Source organism: Macaca fascicularis, chromosome 14 (assembly GCF_037993035.2).
Source record: "Macaca fascicularis isolate 582-1 chromosome 14, T2T-MFA8v1.1".
NCBI classification, from domain to species: Eukaryota; Metazoa; Chordata; class Mammalia; order Primates; family Cercopithecidae; genus Macaca; species Macaca fascicularis.
Genome location: NC_088388.1, coordinates 24,301,806 through 24,316,289, shown reverse-complemented (window position 1 = coordinate 24,316,289; position 14,484 = coordinate 24,301,806). Strand labels below are relative to the sequence as shown.

Below are 14,484 nucleotides of genomic sequence, written 5' to 3'. Positions count from 1 at the left end.
AGGCACACAGTAGGTTCTACACATTTGTTGAATAAATAAGTAATGACTCAAAAATAACGTTAAATGAAACAAAATGAAGGTCAAGCTCAAAATTAGCAAAGTATAGACATTTAATAAAAGCTGTTCTGCAGTTGCAAAGATAGTATTCACTCTACCAGGTTACTCTTTTTCAAGAAAACATAGTAGACAACAACTTGAAACTCATAGATCTATTCCCGCCCCAGCTTAAATTCTAGGAAATGAATAATGCTTGTGTAATATATAAGCCTGTTCTAGTTAACCATTCTTTGTAATAAACCACCTCAATATGGAGAGACTTAAAACAAAAGTTTTGCATATCTAACCATTCTCTGCCTTGGATGGGTGATTGCTCTGCTTGTTTTGCCTTTACTCACTCATGCACCTGCATTCAGCTAGAGAACAGGCTGGGCTGGAAGGCCCAAGATAGCCTCACTGGCAGCTTATGCTGGCTGTTAGTGACATGCACTGCGGGGGACTGACAGAATTGTGGGTCAGGTTTCCTATATGTGACCTCCATTAGGCTGGATGGGCTTTCTTTCTTGGTGGTCCCAGAGCAGCTCTCCAACGGAGGAAAATGGAAGCTACAAGGCTTTATAAGGCCTATCCTTGTAGGTTATGTAATGTTATTTCTTCCACATTCCATCAAAGTAAGCCACAAAGTCAGATTCTAGGGGTAAAGAAACAGAATCCACACTTTAATGGGGTGTCATATTGCAAAAGAATGGATATGTGGGATTTGTGGCCTTATTTTTCTATTTACCTCAGAGAATGGAGGCCACATGTGGCCCCTTTCCTTACCAAGAGGACTGCAGTTCATTGTTGCTAGACTGTGTGCACCAAAAGATCATCTGTTTTAAGTTTAACAAGTAAAGTCCTTACAGAGTAAAGAGCAAAGGAGTTCTGAAATCACAAAACTAAAGCAAAAACGATGTCATATTGAACATCTGATCAAAACACAGTAATCAAGAGAAATAGAGAAAAGGAAGCAGATAGAGTAGGCCATCTTTTTAATTATGCAGAAGATCTGGGCTTGGAAGACACATTTTTAGCATAAAGCATGCTACGAATGTGACCATATGTCTGGGAGAGTATAAGCTGCTTTAAAACAGGACTGCATCTTCTCACGTCCCAGCTCTAACAATTATTAGCTGTATTATCTTTGCAAGTTACTTAAGCTTCCTAAGCCTCATTTTCCTCATCTGTAAACTAGACATAATAATAATATTACCTGCATATGTTTATACTAAGAATTAAACAAGATTTATGTGCATCCCCATCACAGAATACATGAAATATGTAACTAAGAAATTTCCCGGTTTCCAATTACAAATTCTACTAAGCTCTATTTTGAAGCTATTAAAACCGCATGAAAAATAATCCAATCTCAATTATTTAAAAACAGTATGATAACTTGAGTTCTAAAGGGTGAGAATTTACAATCCCATGGAAGATGGTGGATAATTTGCCTTTCATTTTTGTCCCCAAAGTAAGTTTATTGAGATAATTTGATCAGCAAGTGTCCTACCTTCTGAGAATATATGAAGAACAACTTAGTAGATAAAAGTACCATAACTGACAAGATTCCAACGTAGTAATACCCATTAATGTGCTTACAATTGTAGGACAACCCTGAAAATGTATAATACAATTTAACTAAATATAGCACCACAATCTACAACACAAAAATGTTCCAACATTCACTCAAATCCTGATTCAGTTAAAACATAAAATAGTTACAATGAACTGCTATTCATTCTTCTATCCTGTAAGAAACAGAAGGAAAAAAAAATCCATGCAAATATATTGTACAAATACTTGTGTGTTTCATAATAATCTTAGCAGCCTCACCTATGTAGAGGTACATTTGTGGGTGTTTGTGTGTATGGTATGTTTTGAACATCTTTAAGGCTTGCTTGAAGTTTTATATCAGCTTGGCTTGCTTAATAGTCTTTTTCCTTTATGTTGTCCCTTCACTAATTGGGCAAATGTGATAATTTGTAATGGGTCTCCAACTCATTAATGTAATTTAGTAAGGTTCTACTGTATTTCAGCAGATGCACAAATGAGGCTGCTGCACACGTCTGGTATTTTTTGGAGCTTTACTTCATCAGCATCCACAGTATTTCTGCTTTAAAATTAAGAAATGATTGCCCCTTAATCAGCTATTTGTTATACTGGGCTACAGAAATATATGTGGTATCATTAATAAATAATTTTAGGATAGAACTTAGCAACAATTAACATTCACATAGAGTTTTTTTGTTGTTGTTGTTGTTGTTTTTTTTTTTTTTTTTTTTTTTTTTTTTTTTTTTTGAGACAGAGTTTCACTCTGTTGCCCAGGTTGGAGTATAATGGTGTAATCTCAGCTCACTGCAACTTCACCTCCCGGATTCAAGCAGTTCTCCTGCCTCAGCCTCCTGAGTAGCTGGGATTACAGGCACCCGCCACCATGCCTGGCTAATTTTTGTAGTTTTAGTAGAGATGGGGTTTCACCATGTTTGCCAAGCTGGTCTCGAACTCCTGACCTCAGGTGATCAGCATGCCTCAGACTCCCAAAGTGCTGCCATTACAGGTATGAGCCACCGCACCTGGCCTACATAGAGCTTTAAGGTTTAAATCTTATTCTTATACATCCAAACACAGAAACCCTATGTATTCTCTTGTGAAGAAAGGTATTATACATATTTTTAAATGACTTAGAAAACAGCATTTCATAATATTTCTAAATATAGATATTTGATTTGTCCAGACATTTGCTACATAATTTTGGCCATTTACTTAACCATCTTTAAAATCGGTATAATACCTACTTCATAGTTTTTTGGGGAAAAGATCAAATATTTTTATAATAAATATAAACTTTTAAACACATAGTAAGGGCTGAATATATGCTTGTTGTTATCATGATCTTGATTTGACAGATAAGAATATTGTACTTTTTAAAAGATACTTACATTTAATGACAGAGAAAAGAGATAGCTGTCAAATATATAACCAGGGTTTGCAGATTGGGAAGATTTGAGTTAATTATGCAAAGGTAGTCTCCATTCTTCACTTCTAGCAAGGAAGCTGCAGAGTTGGGTCGCCAATATTGCAAGGCTGGAGCTAGCAGAAGCATTGCCTCTGATTTGAAGCCCTAGGCTACTTAAAACTGTGTGAGTGTACAGAACAGAGGCTAGAGTGAAGGAGGTAGATTTGAAAAGGTTCAAAGATGGCGCCAAAACAGAAAGTGGGCCTGGGGGCTTAGGCAGGTGTTGGAAAAGTTGGAGCTAAATATGAGGTTGAAATAAAAATCCAGGAAGAAGGAAGCAAGAAACCAAGAAACTCTAGCAAGCCATCGGGGAGAGAACAATCTGAATAAATGTCAAAGATAGGAGGTGTTGCCTAATACTGGCTTGATTTTGTATCTTCTGTGGCTTCCACTGGGTAAGAAGGGTAGGAAAAAAGATGATGGAAGGAGCAAAAAAAAAAACAATGTCCCTACATTCTGGCCCTGCAAATCACTAACTACTGTGAGGGGTGAGTAAAATGGACAGAAAGGTAAGTTTTTCTGGAACCACACCCAGGCCCAGACAGGAGAGCAAATTAGCTCTTTCTCTGTTTCTCAACCTCCTATCTCTGCTCTCATCAGGGAAGAAGGTCAAGGTGTTATTCAAACAGGCACCTCGTAAGTGACTCTCTACTGGCCTCCCCGCACCCCCACCAAAGGATGATAGTAATGACCAAAGATTCAATCTGAGCAGTTAGTTTCCTCTTGATTTGGGAGTGGGGGAAGCTCTGTTTCTTCTTCAAGTAGATGTGGTCAGAATTAGAGCTGACTCTCTTCAAATAGTCTCCCTTTTGCCTTTCCTGGACCTTTATCTTGGATCCAGATTCTAAGCCAAGAAAAGTAAACATCCTATGAAACTACCTGGCAAATTTCTAAATGTATCACTGTGAAACTGTCATCCCTCTAGCTTCAGAGAAAGAGAAACTGGCATCTACTCAAAGCAGACAAACTGTCTCTCTCATCTCTGAAAACTAAAAATCTGAAAAGAAAAAAATTAGACTGAAGACGAGAAGGTCAGAGAGCGACCTTATTGTCAACTCTTCATGGTTGTGTTAAGTGCCATTCCATTCTGAGCTGGCTGTTCTTAGACATGTTTCCCTCTAGAACATACCACTAGAGATGCTTGGACCATCTGTCTGTCCGACAGACCATCTGTACCAGGCACTGGCACCCCTTCCAGAAAATAGAAGAGAAACTGAGGACACTAAATAGGTGAGTCTCTGTGTCTTTGTTTTCTAATCCCTCTGGCAATAATCGGTAGAAGAGAAAAAGGAGGCCAGGAAAATTGTTTAAGGTTAAAAAAAGTTATAGCAAATGCAGAAAATAATTTTCATACAAGCAACCACAGAAATATTTAAAAAGTAATAGAGAAAAGTAGCTGTTGCTGGCATTAAGTGTTAGGTAAGCTAATGCCCAAACTGAGAGGAGTCAAGGCACCAGGGCTTTGAGACAGATGCAACTAGGCAGACATTCAGGTAGACACTGCTTTTAACGATGTTTTACCCTGGGCCAATCACAAATCATCTGTAGTTCAGTTTCCTCATCTTTATCCTGAGAATAATGATGCCCTCTTTATGCAACTATAAAGCTTTTAACACCTCGTCTGAAACACCATGGAATTAAATGTGTCATAGCCGTTGTGTCAATTTTGTGGGTGTTTACAAGGCTGTCTACAGGGCTCCAACCCATATCCACATTCCTTCCTACCAAATACTTTTTGATGTATTTCCTTACTCTATTAGCACTGATGTATGCAAAGTTATAATTTCTTCTGATTTCTCCTTGGAAACATTATCACTGCTTCACAATATAGATATTTAGGACAAACCTCAAATTCCCCTTCCTTCTTTAAGCTTCCCCAACCACAAATTCCTCAGGGATAACTCCCTTCTCTGAGTTTTACATACTGACTTTATTTTTTGGTTCTGAATCCTGTGCTGCCTTGTTTAGCAAGTTAATTGCTCCTCTGTCAATAGAACGTCAAAAATAATATATGAACATATTTGAGGGGAAAATCACATTGCTTACAACTTTGTGTTCCACATCATAACTGTGATAGAATAGTGAATCTAGTAGGTATTTAATAAACAAAGTTTGAATAAATGACACCATCAAAATGACTACAGAAGCAAAAGAATGTACTGTTACCCACAAGAATATTCATTGAGAATTCTGACTGACTTATGCAAAAGTGTTCTTGACCTAGATCCATGACATCGTTCTGAGGTTCAGGAATAGGAATAGGGTTATTTTAAAAAATAAACACCCCGACCCACTCCCCCCACACACATAGACATATATAGACATAGATATAGATTTGTGTGTGTGTGTGTGTGTGTGTGTGTGTGTGTGTGTGTGTATGGTGCTGGACAAATGAGTCTTGGAGAAAAATATGTATTAGATAGGAAGAACAGAATTTCATTTAGCAAAAGCTTGAAAAAAATGTAGCAGTGCTTATAGTGATGGAAGAGATGAAAATCAAACTTGAAGCAGTAAAAACACATCCAGGAGAGTCATGGCAGTGAGGCATGACAGGTCAAGGGTAAAGAAAGGGAAAACAGGAAATAGCATCAACCAGATGAACCCAGGAAGAATTTAGCTATTCGTGAGCAAAACAGACCTGTTTCATGAAAGTGCTGGCAGCCAGGGGGAACACTCAGTAAAATGTTAAACTACTTTTATATCTGCTCTTACTTGGGCAGTGGAATCAGAACAGGTTGACTGATAATATGTTTAATGCTTAATAGTAGTCCAGGTACCTTGGTAGGGAAAATGACCCTGAGCAAAAGTCACATATAAACATGGTTTTCCTTTTGAAGAAGGGAGACTGGAGTTTTTTCCTTGTATGTATCTATATTCAGACTACTGTCACTATGCATGGTGGATGTCTCCAACAGAAAAAATTAGCAAACCCATCCACTGTCATTAATCATTTGCTTGTTTTCAGGAAAGAGTATGCTGTTATTAATTTTTTTTCTAAATGTTTTCACTTCACACATTTTTTTACTATGTTATTCAAACATGTGTCTCAATTTATGTGGATTATTTTCTTCTTCTATATGGAGTATCTACTGGGGTCAAGGTATATATGGTCACAGGTTTTAATTCCAATCATATGGTTGAAAAAAAAGTACACCCTGCACCATTGTGTGTTTACTTGGCCTTTGTTTCTGTGACTTGTTACCTAAATCATGAAGGTACAAATTCAAACGACCTACACAAGGAATTGAAATCTCTCATCTTTAAGTAACTTATTATCAAACATTCAACATGCTAATTTGTTTGCTCAATATATATGTAAAGGAACAGCTAGAACTTCAAAAACAGTTAAAAATATAATTGAATATCTACGTTATGTAAAAAAGCTAGAGCGTTTTTACAGGGATTAGAGAAAAGGTGGTGTTAAAATTTTCTTTGTCCCTTGACAGTTTTAAGTTGAGGAAAGATTGCTACTTCCTCTCTTTATCAAGAAAGCTTTCATAATATGACCTTTTCCCCTGTTTACAGCCAAGCAATGAGTTTCATGGCCCACACTTCAGAACCTGACTTTAGAAAGAATTCCCCAGTTTATGAAATTCTGACTCAGTTCCCTTTCTCTGGTCTCCTTGCATGTTCTGTACCAGTCACTCTTTTTCCATCATGTCCCCCATTGACATCAATATGTTGAAAGATAATTTCCCTCCTCTCTTTTACAGTTTTATAGGTAGACAAACATGAATATTTGCTTCTCTGTTTATTCATGTGCTGTAATAATTTGTATCATCTCTGGCACTGCAGAGTACAACAACATTTATACAAACTGAAACTGCTAAGTTATTATCATAATTACTATTACTACCAATGATTATAAGCAAATTTAATTATTATTATAATGAGATACCTTTTATTGAGCACCAATTAAATTCTAATCTCTGTTCTAGATACTTTGTGAGCATTATTTTTCTTAATCTTTTTACAGCACTACAAGGTAAGATATGGAAATATAGCTACAAAAGTAACCTTCCCAAAGGTACATTACTAATGAGACATAACAAATTGGGAGATGCCACCCATAAAGTAAATTCTGCAAATGCTCCTTAATGCCACTGAAGATTTAGTGTTACAGAGAAGACTTTCACTTCTTTACTTTCCTCTGAGCCCTGTAACTTCAGTACAATTATCCACATGGTATCAGACATTTTAATAAGATCTAAGTAATTGTCAAAGTTAAGTAGAGATCTGCCTCAACTTATGGCTTCTGCTAAAGACCACAAGAATATGGTACTGATGATGTACTATATTAGGGACCCATTGGTTCAGAGAGGCGCCCTTCAGAGGCCCCTTAGAGATACTAACATCACATCTTTCCACTGATAGAGTCGGCCCTATTATGGGAATGTGATTATTTGATTTGCATGTACAGAAGGCTTGCTCTGGACTGTCTATAATTATGTGAAGAAGCATTGGGTTTGCATCCTACAAATAAAAGAAACCATGGTGTAAAAGAATAGACATGGGCTTTGGAGTGAGTCAGAATTTGGGGCAAATAAATCCTTTTTTGCCTTATCTGTAGTATGGGAATAATCATGTTACCTTGCTTATTTTGTGTGTGTGTTTGCATGTGAGAAGTATAAATAAATAATCTAACATACCTAGCGCAGTGCCTGGCACATACAATACCTTTGCTGACTCTATGAGATAACTGATTATCACATTATGTTTTCTTGGTGTGTGCTGGTAATATGTTTTGCAGTATGCCACAAAAGGAGTTTCCTTAGTTCAGTGCAAAACTTCAACCACAAATTCTGATGCTTAAGGCTGTGATAGAGGGCAACGAACTTGTGTTTGCTATTTTGACCAATTGACATCCCTCTTTCCTTTCTAACTCTCCTAGAATCAAATTTTATGGCATGAAGCTTTAAAATGCAGGGAGCATAGATCTTGTCTTTCTTCTCACAAAGTCATAAAACAGACTTCATCCATTCATTTTAAGGATAGAAAGAACCCACAATCTGAAGGACAAAACCCTGTTCCCTCCATGCACAGGCAAAAGCTGACTTTGCAGTACAGAAATACCTGGGTCAAGTGGTACCAGCCGTGCAGAGTTAGCAAAGCAGAATTGGACTCATCACTGACAGCTCAGTTCAGCTACATTAGTAGGAACAAGGCTTTTTACATCTTTTCTGATATGTTCTTGAACAAAATAAAGGTCATACACAATGACAGAGCCCCACATAGGTCAGATTCTGGCAGAGGAATCTTAATTCTTTTTAACTATCAAGTCAAAATTCCAAGGGGCAGCCTTTAAGACTGCAGCATTCCCTGTCCAAATACAGGAATTGCAGCAAATAGCTATGAGTAGAAAGTCCTTCTAATACACCCCACAGCAATGATTGTAGTGCTCGTACCTGGTAGGTGCTTGATAAATATGCATCCTTTCATTAACTGTGAACAAAACGAGATTTTACGTAAAGAGCAATGTTAACACCTCTTGGTGACATCTGAATTGTGTTTCTGCAACCACATATGGAAGGATGCACGTGATTCTTCCTCCTTATATTCGGTATCATTTTGAAAGTTCTGAGTATAAGTGAAATGACATCTGAAAATGGTGCTTAGGCTGCTCAGAAAAAGGGTGTGATGAAACCATGGTACATGAAATGAGCTAATTTACAGAAATACAGCTTTCAGAATGTCGCTTTCTGTCTCCAGTTTTACTTAGCACTCAGATTACATTTGGGGATTTTGCCCCCTGTATAAAAATATAAAAACACTGGATTAGTATGGTCTTCCTATTCTTAAACTAGTTGAACAGGAATGAGAGAATATATGTGAGCTACCTAGAGAAGTCCAATTTTGTGTCAAGGATTTTACTAAGTGCTTTACATAAAATTATTCATTCACTCATCACAGAATCGCTTATAACTGATTGTCCCTATTTTACAGATGAGACAACTGAGGCTTTAAGAGATTAGGTATCTGATCTTATTCTATTCAACTCCAAAGTCTGTTCTCACTACCATCTTCTCTTGCTGTCATAACTTCCAAGTCAGCTTTTTAATTCTGGTCTATCTGTCCACCAAATGCAGCTCACTGTGAAAATCATTGTTTGCTGTGCTATTACTAAAAAATGTATATTTTATTTATATAATTCTCAAGTGTAACTCAAATTCTAATCAACAACCTCATTGTGGACTGGAGTTATCTGCTGACTGCAAACTTGCTAGTAGTCTGTGTATGTCCAAGTCTGGGAAAGTCAAGTTTTTCTTATGTTTTCTGGATATCCAGTGAAAATGAATTCAGGTCATTATATATTTTCTATTTTTCATGAAACTAAAATTATGCCTCATATGAATTGGCTAATTATTTATGCATGTATGCATGCACATGTACATACACACAACACATACACATATTCACAAGTAACTAAGAATGTACCACAAAAATTACTGAGAAGAGGCAAAGTCAACACATTTGGAAAAACACCAGAACTATAACAACATAAATGTTAATACCAATCATTAAGAATAGGTCAGTTCTGCTTAACACTTTAACTTGAAATTATATTGGAGGAATCATTTTATGTCTCGGACAATACAGAAAGTCATCATTACTATAACACATTACTTTTCTACAGAAGAGTATATCTGTAGATCTTTTTTCCTACAATATTTCATCATAGCCTTCACAACAACACTATGAGTTAAGAATAGTTATTTCCAAATTATATAGGAAGAAATCAAGGTTCCAAACTTTGAACGACCTACCAACCATTAAGCAATACTTGCAATGTTTGACTGACATCTTCTGATTCTCAACCCAGAGGGTTTTCTTTTTGCTTCTGATTTTAACCCCAGCCTCCACCATTCCCCATTTTATCTGTGACTGCTGAGTAGCCCCAAATGGAGATGCAGATAATTGAGTGAGTTGGCTTAATTTATTGCAAAGCCCCTGCTCTATTCACACATCAATTAATCCATCTTTTATCCTGTAATTTAGTGGGGTCCCTGAGAGGTTGTTCTGAAGTGATGGAGAACAGTATCAAGGACATACAAAATAGCATTTGTCATCAGAGACTGTATCTTCTTCTTCTCAAGAGTCTTCATTTTCTGTTGTAGGCTGATGCTCTTAGCCTATTCCTATTAGCCCCAGTTCCAGCATCAGCTCAGCTCTTTGAGCTAACAAACAGCTCTAGGCTGTTGTAATGACTCAGCAATCAAAATTTCAAGTTCAATCCACCTGGTCCTTATCCACCTCCAGGGCCGGGGCTGCAAAAGCTCCTCTCTGCTCTTGAACTTACTAGGGGATGTTCCTGGCTCCTTCTTAAAGGTTCTCAGTAGCTGACTTTCCAGCTGTCAACCCTGTTTGTTACAGAGGGAAAGAGCTATTCATGTGTTAAGTGCCCTGGGTCTTAAAAACACAGGAACACACTGGAGAATGTTGGGCCTCCTTGTCTGACTTCAGCAGAGTCCCAGGGAAAGGACTTCCAAGTCTAAATAGAGTTAAATACAGAAAGAAACTGGAATGTCCTTTATTCTCCCCAATAAACTCAGAGAAACCCTTCACCAATTCATTCTTTTAAAAATATAACCCTGCATATGCTGCTTCTAGGGAACTTTAGCCTTTTCTTTAGCAACTCTGACATGTTACTCCTACTGAAATGGAAGGCTCCCTACCCCCATTTACCTTTCTTTTCTGAATTCTCTAAGCAATAAAACAAACCCTAGTAAACCTCAAAACCCTCTCTACCACAAAATAAAACTGAAAAAGCCATGGACCTGGAGTTGGTTCTGATCAAAAGCTGTTTATTATTGCTCTGGCCTGAGCTGAAAATAAAGATGCAAAGTTACAGTTGTGCAAACACCATCAGGAACCCTTGAGATATGGGAGAGATGCTTTGCACATTGCATAAGCTGTAATCAGAAAAGCCTGAGTTGACTGTACCCCACTTCCATTATTAGCCTAAAATAAGTGATCAAAGTGTTGCTATCGCTAAAAGATTCACTCATTACAATTATTAAATCTTTAATACACAAAAGCCAAGCTGGTATCTTTTGTTGTTGTTTTTTTGTTTTGTTTTGTTTTGAGGTAGTATTGAGAATAATCTATGCAATTAATTTTTACCAACACCACACATCTAAATATACCAGTACTTGGTGAGAATATGAATAAGAGAACAGTCAACATTAGATAACCTCAATGGAGAGAGGTACTAATTTGCCGGATTCCAGAAAGACATTTTCAAAGGACCTCTCTCTATTCAGAGCAGTCCTAACACTAAATAGATGACCTAAAATGCTGTCCTCCATACCTGGGACTAGTTGCCAAAAGATGCAGGATAATAAAGAGCTGACAAACTTAAGGAATGCTGATTGTCCAGGCAGAGCTTGGGGAGCCTCCAATACCCTGCCATGACCCTTTGGCACTTGGAGTATCAGGATCCTTCTCCTTACAACAGAAACTTTGTGTTTCTTATTCACATATTATTCTCACTTTCAGGGTTTATGAACCTCAGATTGTTTTTTCCACAAAGAAAATAAAATTTTATTTAGGATTTCTCCTAGGTTCAAGCCACTTAAAAATTAAAAAAACAAAACAACAAACCTCCTTTCTAGATAAGAAAAATGTACCTGGACATTATGGGTCACAGATAAAAATATCATGATCATAAATCATTGACATGAAAGACACATTATAAATTATACTGACAGGAGTTTTCCCATGGTAATTTTTACTGAGAGTACTGCCTGGAGTACCAGGTACAAGGTTGGGCCAGGGGTGGAGAAGGGGCAGCTTCTCACAGTTTTCCTCTTTTACCTGCTTCTCTAAAATCGTTATGCAAAAAATATTAGATAGATGAAAGGCTAGGATAGCCTAGGGTAATACCAGAGTATAATCTCATCTTTAAGTTTTTTGTTTGTTTGTTTGCTTGTTTTCTTTTTGGAACTCCTTTTAAATATATATATAAAATCAATGTTTTGAGTATGATGCCTGACATCTCTCAACTTGGGTGCTCTCATAAATCTTTGACCCAGGCCACGTAGCGTCTGAATAAATCTATTATGCTACAATTTTCATCTTCTTTCTATACGTAGACATCAACACCTGGAGAGAATCACTTAGGTGTGCTCTTCTCTACCTAGTTACCACACCTGTCATCTCTTCCATGAACGTGTCCACAGTAACAGTTCAAGTTGGCTAACATTCCATGAACTAACACTATTCTTTTCGGGACAAACCATCCACATGCACTGGCAGATGAAGAGTAAGGTTCTGCTGCCTGCCTGTGAGGTCTCAGCGTTTTAGAAACCTATTTACAAGTGATTCTTACTCCTGGGGAGAAGCTAATTGATACCAATGCAGAGATACAAATCCTGCAAGACACGGGAACACAGATGTTATCACAATGAAATGATATTTTGCTTTAATTAAGTAACCTTGGGATTGAAACAGGTGAAATATTGTCTGCATTTCACTCTGAAGGAAAAGCTTGGAGGTGGGGGTGAAGAAAGGCACAGTTAACTACCAGGAAACTCAAGAGACTGAGTTAGGCAAGATGTTTGAGTAAAGTCACCTGAATTCCTGATGCCACTTGCTTTTACAGCCAAGAATAGACAATTAAGAGCAATTTTCAAACACATCCCCTTCTCGGGGGGAACCACATAGGGCGAGAGGATGTTCCAAAATGAGCGACACTAGTCTTAATCAGGGAACACTGCATTCGGAAAGGTTAATGAGATGCAATAGCGAGAGAATCAGTGCAAAAAGAGAGAGGTTCAAAATACTAAACAATTTCCACTTTGTTCTCATTTCCTCCAATTAAGAGCTGGTGAAGCAGCTTTTCTGTATTCCACACATTCGCTACTCTCTAGAGCAGATATAACTAACTATTCAAGGAGAAAAAAAAATAGAGCTATGGGGAGGGGGAAGTCTACTATTAAGTTATCATGAAAGTCCGGATTACACCCCCACCTCCCCAGCCCCCAGTCTCTGAGCAGACACACTTTGCCTCTAACTCAGAGCCTGTGCCAGTCGCTTTTCTGATTAATGCTTTTCCTCAAATTTAGACAGTATTTCAAGGCAGGAGAAAGCTGGAATTATTTTTTTCCAGATTTCATATATTCAGAATTCCCTGTGAAAATGTTAGATAAACAAGAGAGGTATAAAAATGGTAAGAGGAAAGGGGGGATGGTTATACAAATGGAAATAACCTCCTTGGCATAAAAATAGCCCCAAAATGCCACACACTGAGTTCTTCTGAGCATTCCAGTCTCTAGAAATGAGCGTATAAACTGCATATGGATTTCCGAAAACAAGCAGGAAAACACAAACATTGCAAGACAACAAGGACCGAGATCTGAGGAGTCCCGTGACTTACCTTCTTTATGGATCCTCAAAGTTCACCAAGGAAAATTTACAATCCTCTAGCTTGCCGTGCACTACTCTATTTTCTTTTCTTCTTTTTATTTTTTTAAGTCATATCGGAGAAAAATAATCAGTTTTCAAAGGTTCCATGTATCTGATCTTCCAGCACCAGCAAAAACGTGTCCAAGAGACTCCGCCAAAAAGTAAGCCAAAAACTCATCAAAGGCAAAAGCAGAAGGGGGAGTGGGGAAGCAAGGAGGTGGCGAAAGGCGGGGGGTGGGGGCTACAGACTGTGAGCCCAAGTGCCCGGAGAATATTGTCACGCTGTTGAAATCTCCTACTGTACGAAATACCTGCTTTGGTTGTCACACTAACACGTACACACACACGGACACTCACACATTCTCTTTCATGCAAAGCAGGCACCCACACTCACAAACACATACAAACACAGGCACTCACACAAACCAGTGTAATGAAAACTGTCAGTAGTAACCTCCAAGAGCTGCTGTGTGCTGCAGATGGCACAGCTCACTGTTACCTTCCCAGATCTGTGAAGGATCAAATGAACATCCAAAATCAGGGGGGCCCCAGGACTGGGTAGATTCCGGATCCCTCTCCCCCAGGAGATGCATCAAGCCAGGAGCAGGTCAATCAGCAGAGGTGTCTGCTTGCAGGGTGCCCCGGATTATGGCAAGGTTATTAATCTTGATGCGCTGCATCCCCCACACCCAACGTTCGGCAGCCTGCATTGAGATGATTGCCAGAGCTGTGTCTGTCCCTGTTCTACTGCATTTGCTCAGCCCTCTGATGCTGCAAGTGAGACACGGTGGAGGCAAGAATACTAATAAGGTGGTTAGCTACAGTTTCTTCAAGGCAGTCGGCATGCAGTACAGTAAATGTGTACTTCCCAGTGCTCCGCGTGTGAGCCTGCGTGTCTGCAGGGAGGGCAGTGAATCCATCTCCGGCCAGAAGACGAAATGGTTTGCATCCTGCCTGGGAGAATTATATCATCATCGGAATCATCACTGTCCTGCAACGGCGCTGTCTATGACAGTATTATGCTTGGG

General features: G+C 38.4%; 1 protein-coding gene across 37 annotated transcripts in view; it reads right to left on the bottom strand.

Annotated features, from left to right (window-relative positions):
• Positions 1–14,205, bottom strand: part of LRRC4C (leucine rich repeat containing 4C) — a 1,324,460-nt gene extending 1,310,255 nt beyond the window's left edge. For all 37 annotated transcript variants that reach the window (XR_012423317.1, XR_012423318.1, XR_012423321.1 and 34 more), the window contains exon 1: positions 13,428–14,205. The gene's annotated coding sequence lies outside the window, so the exon portion shown is untranslated. The remainder of the gene's footprint in view (positions 1–13,427) is intronic.
• Between the last annotated feature and the right edge of the window lie 279 nt (positions 14,206–14,484).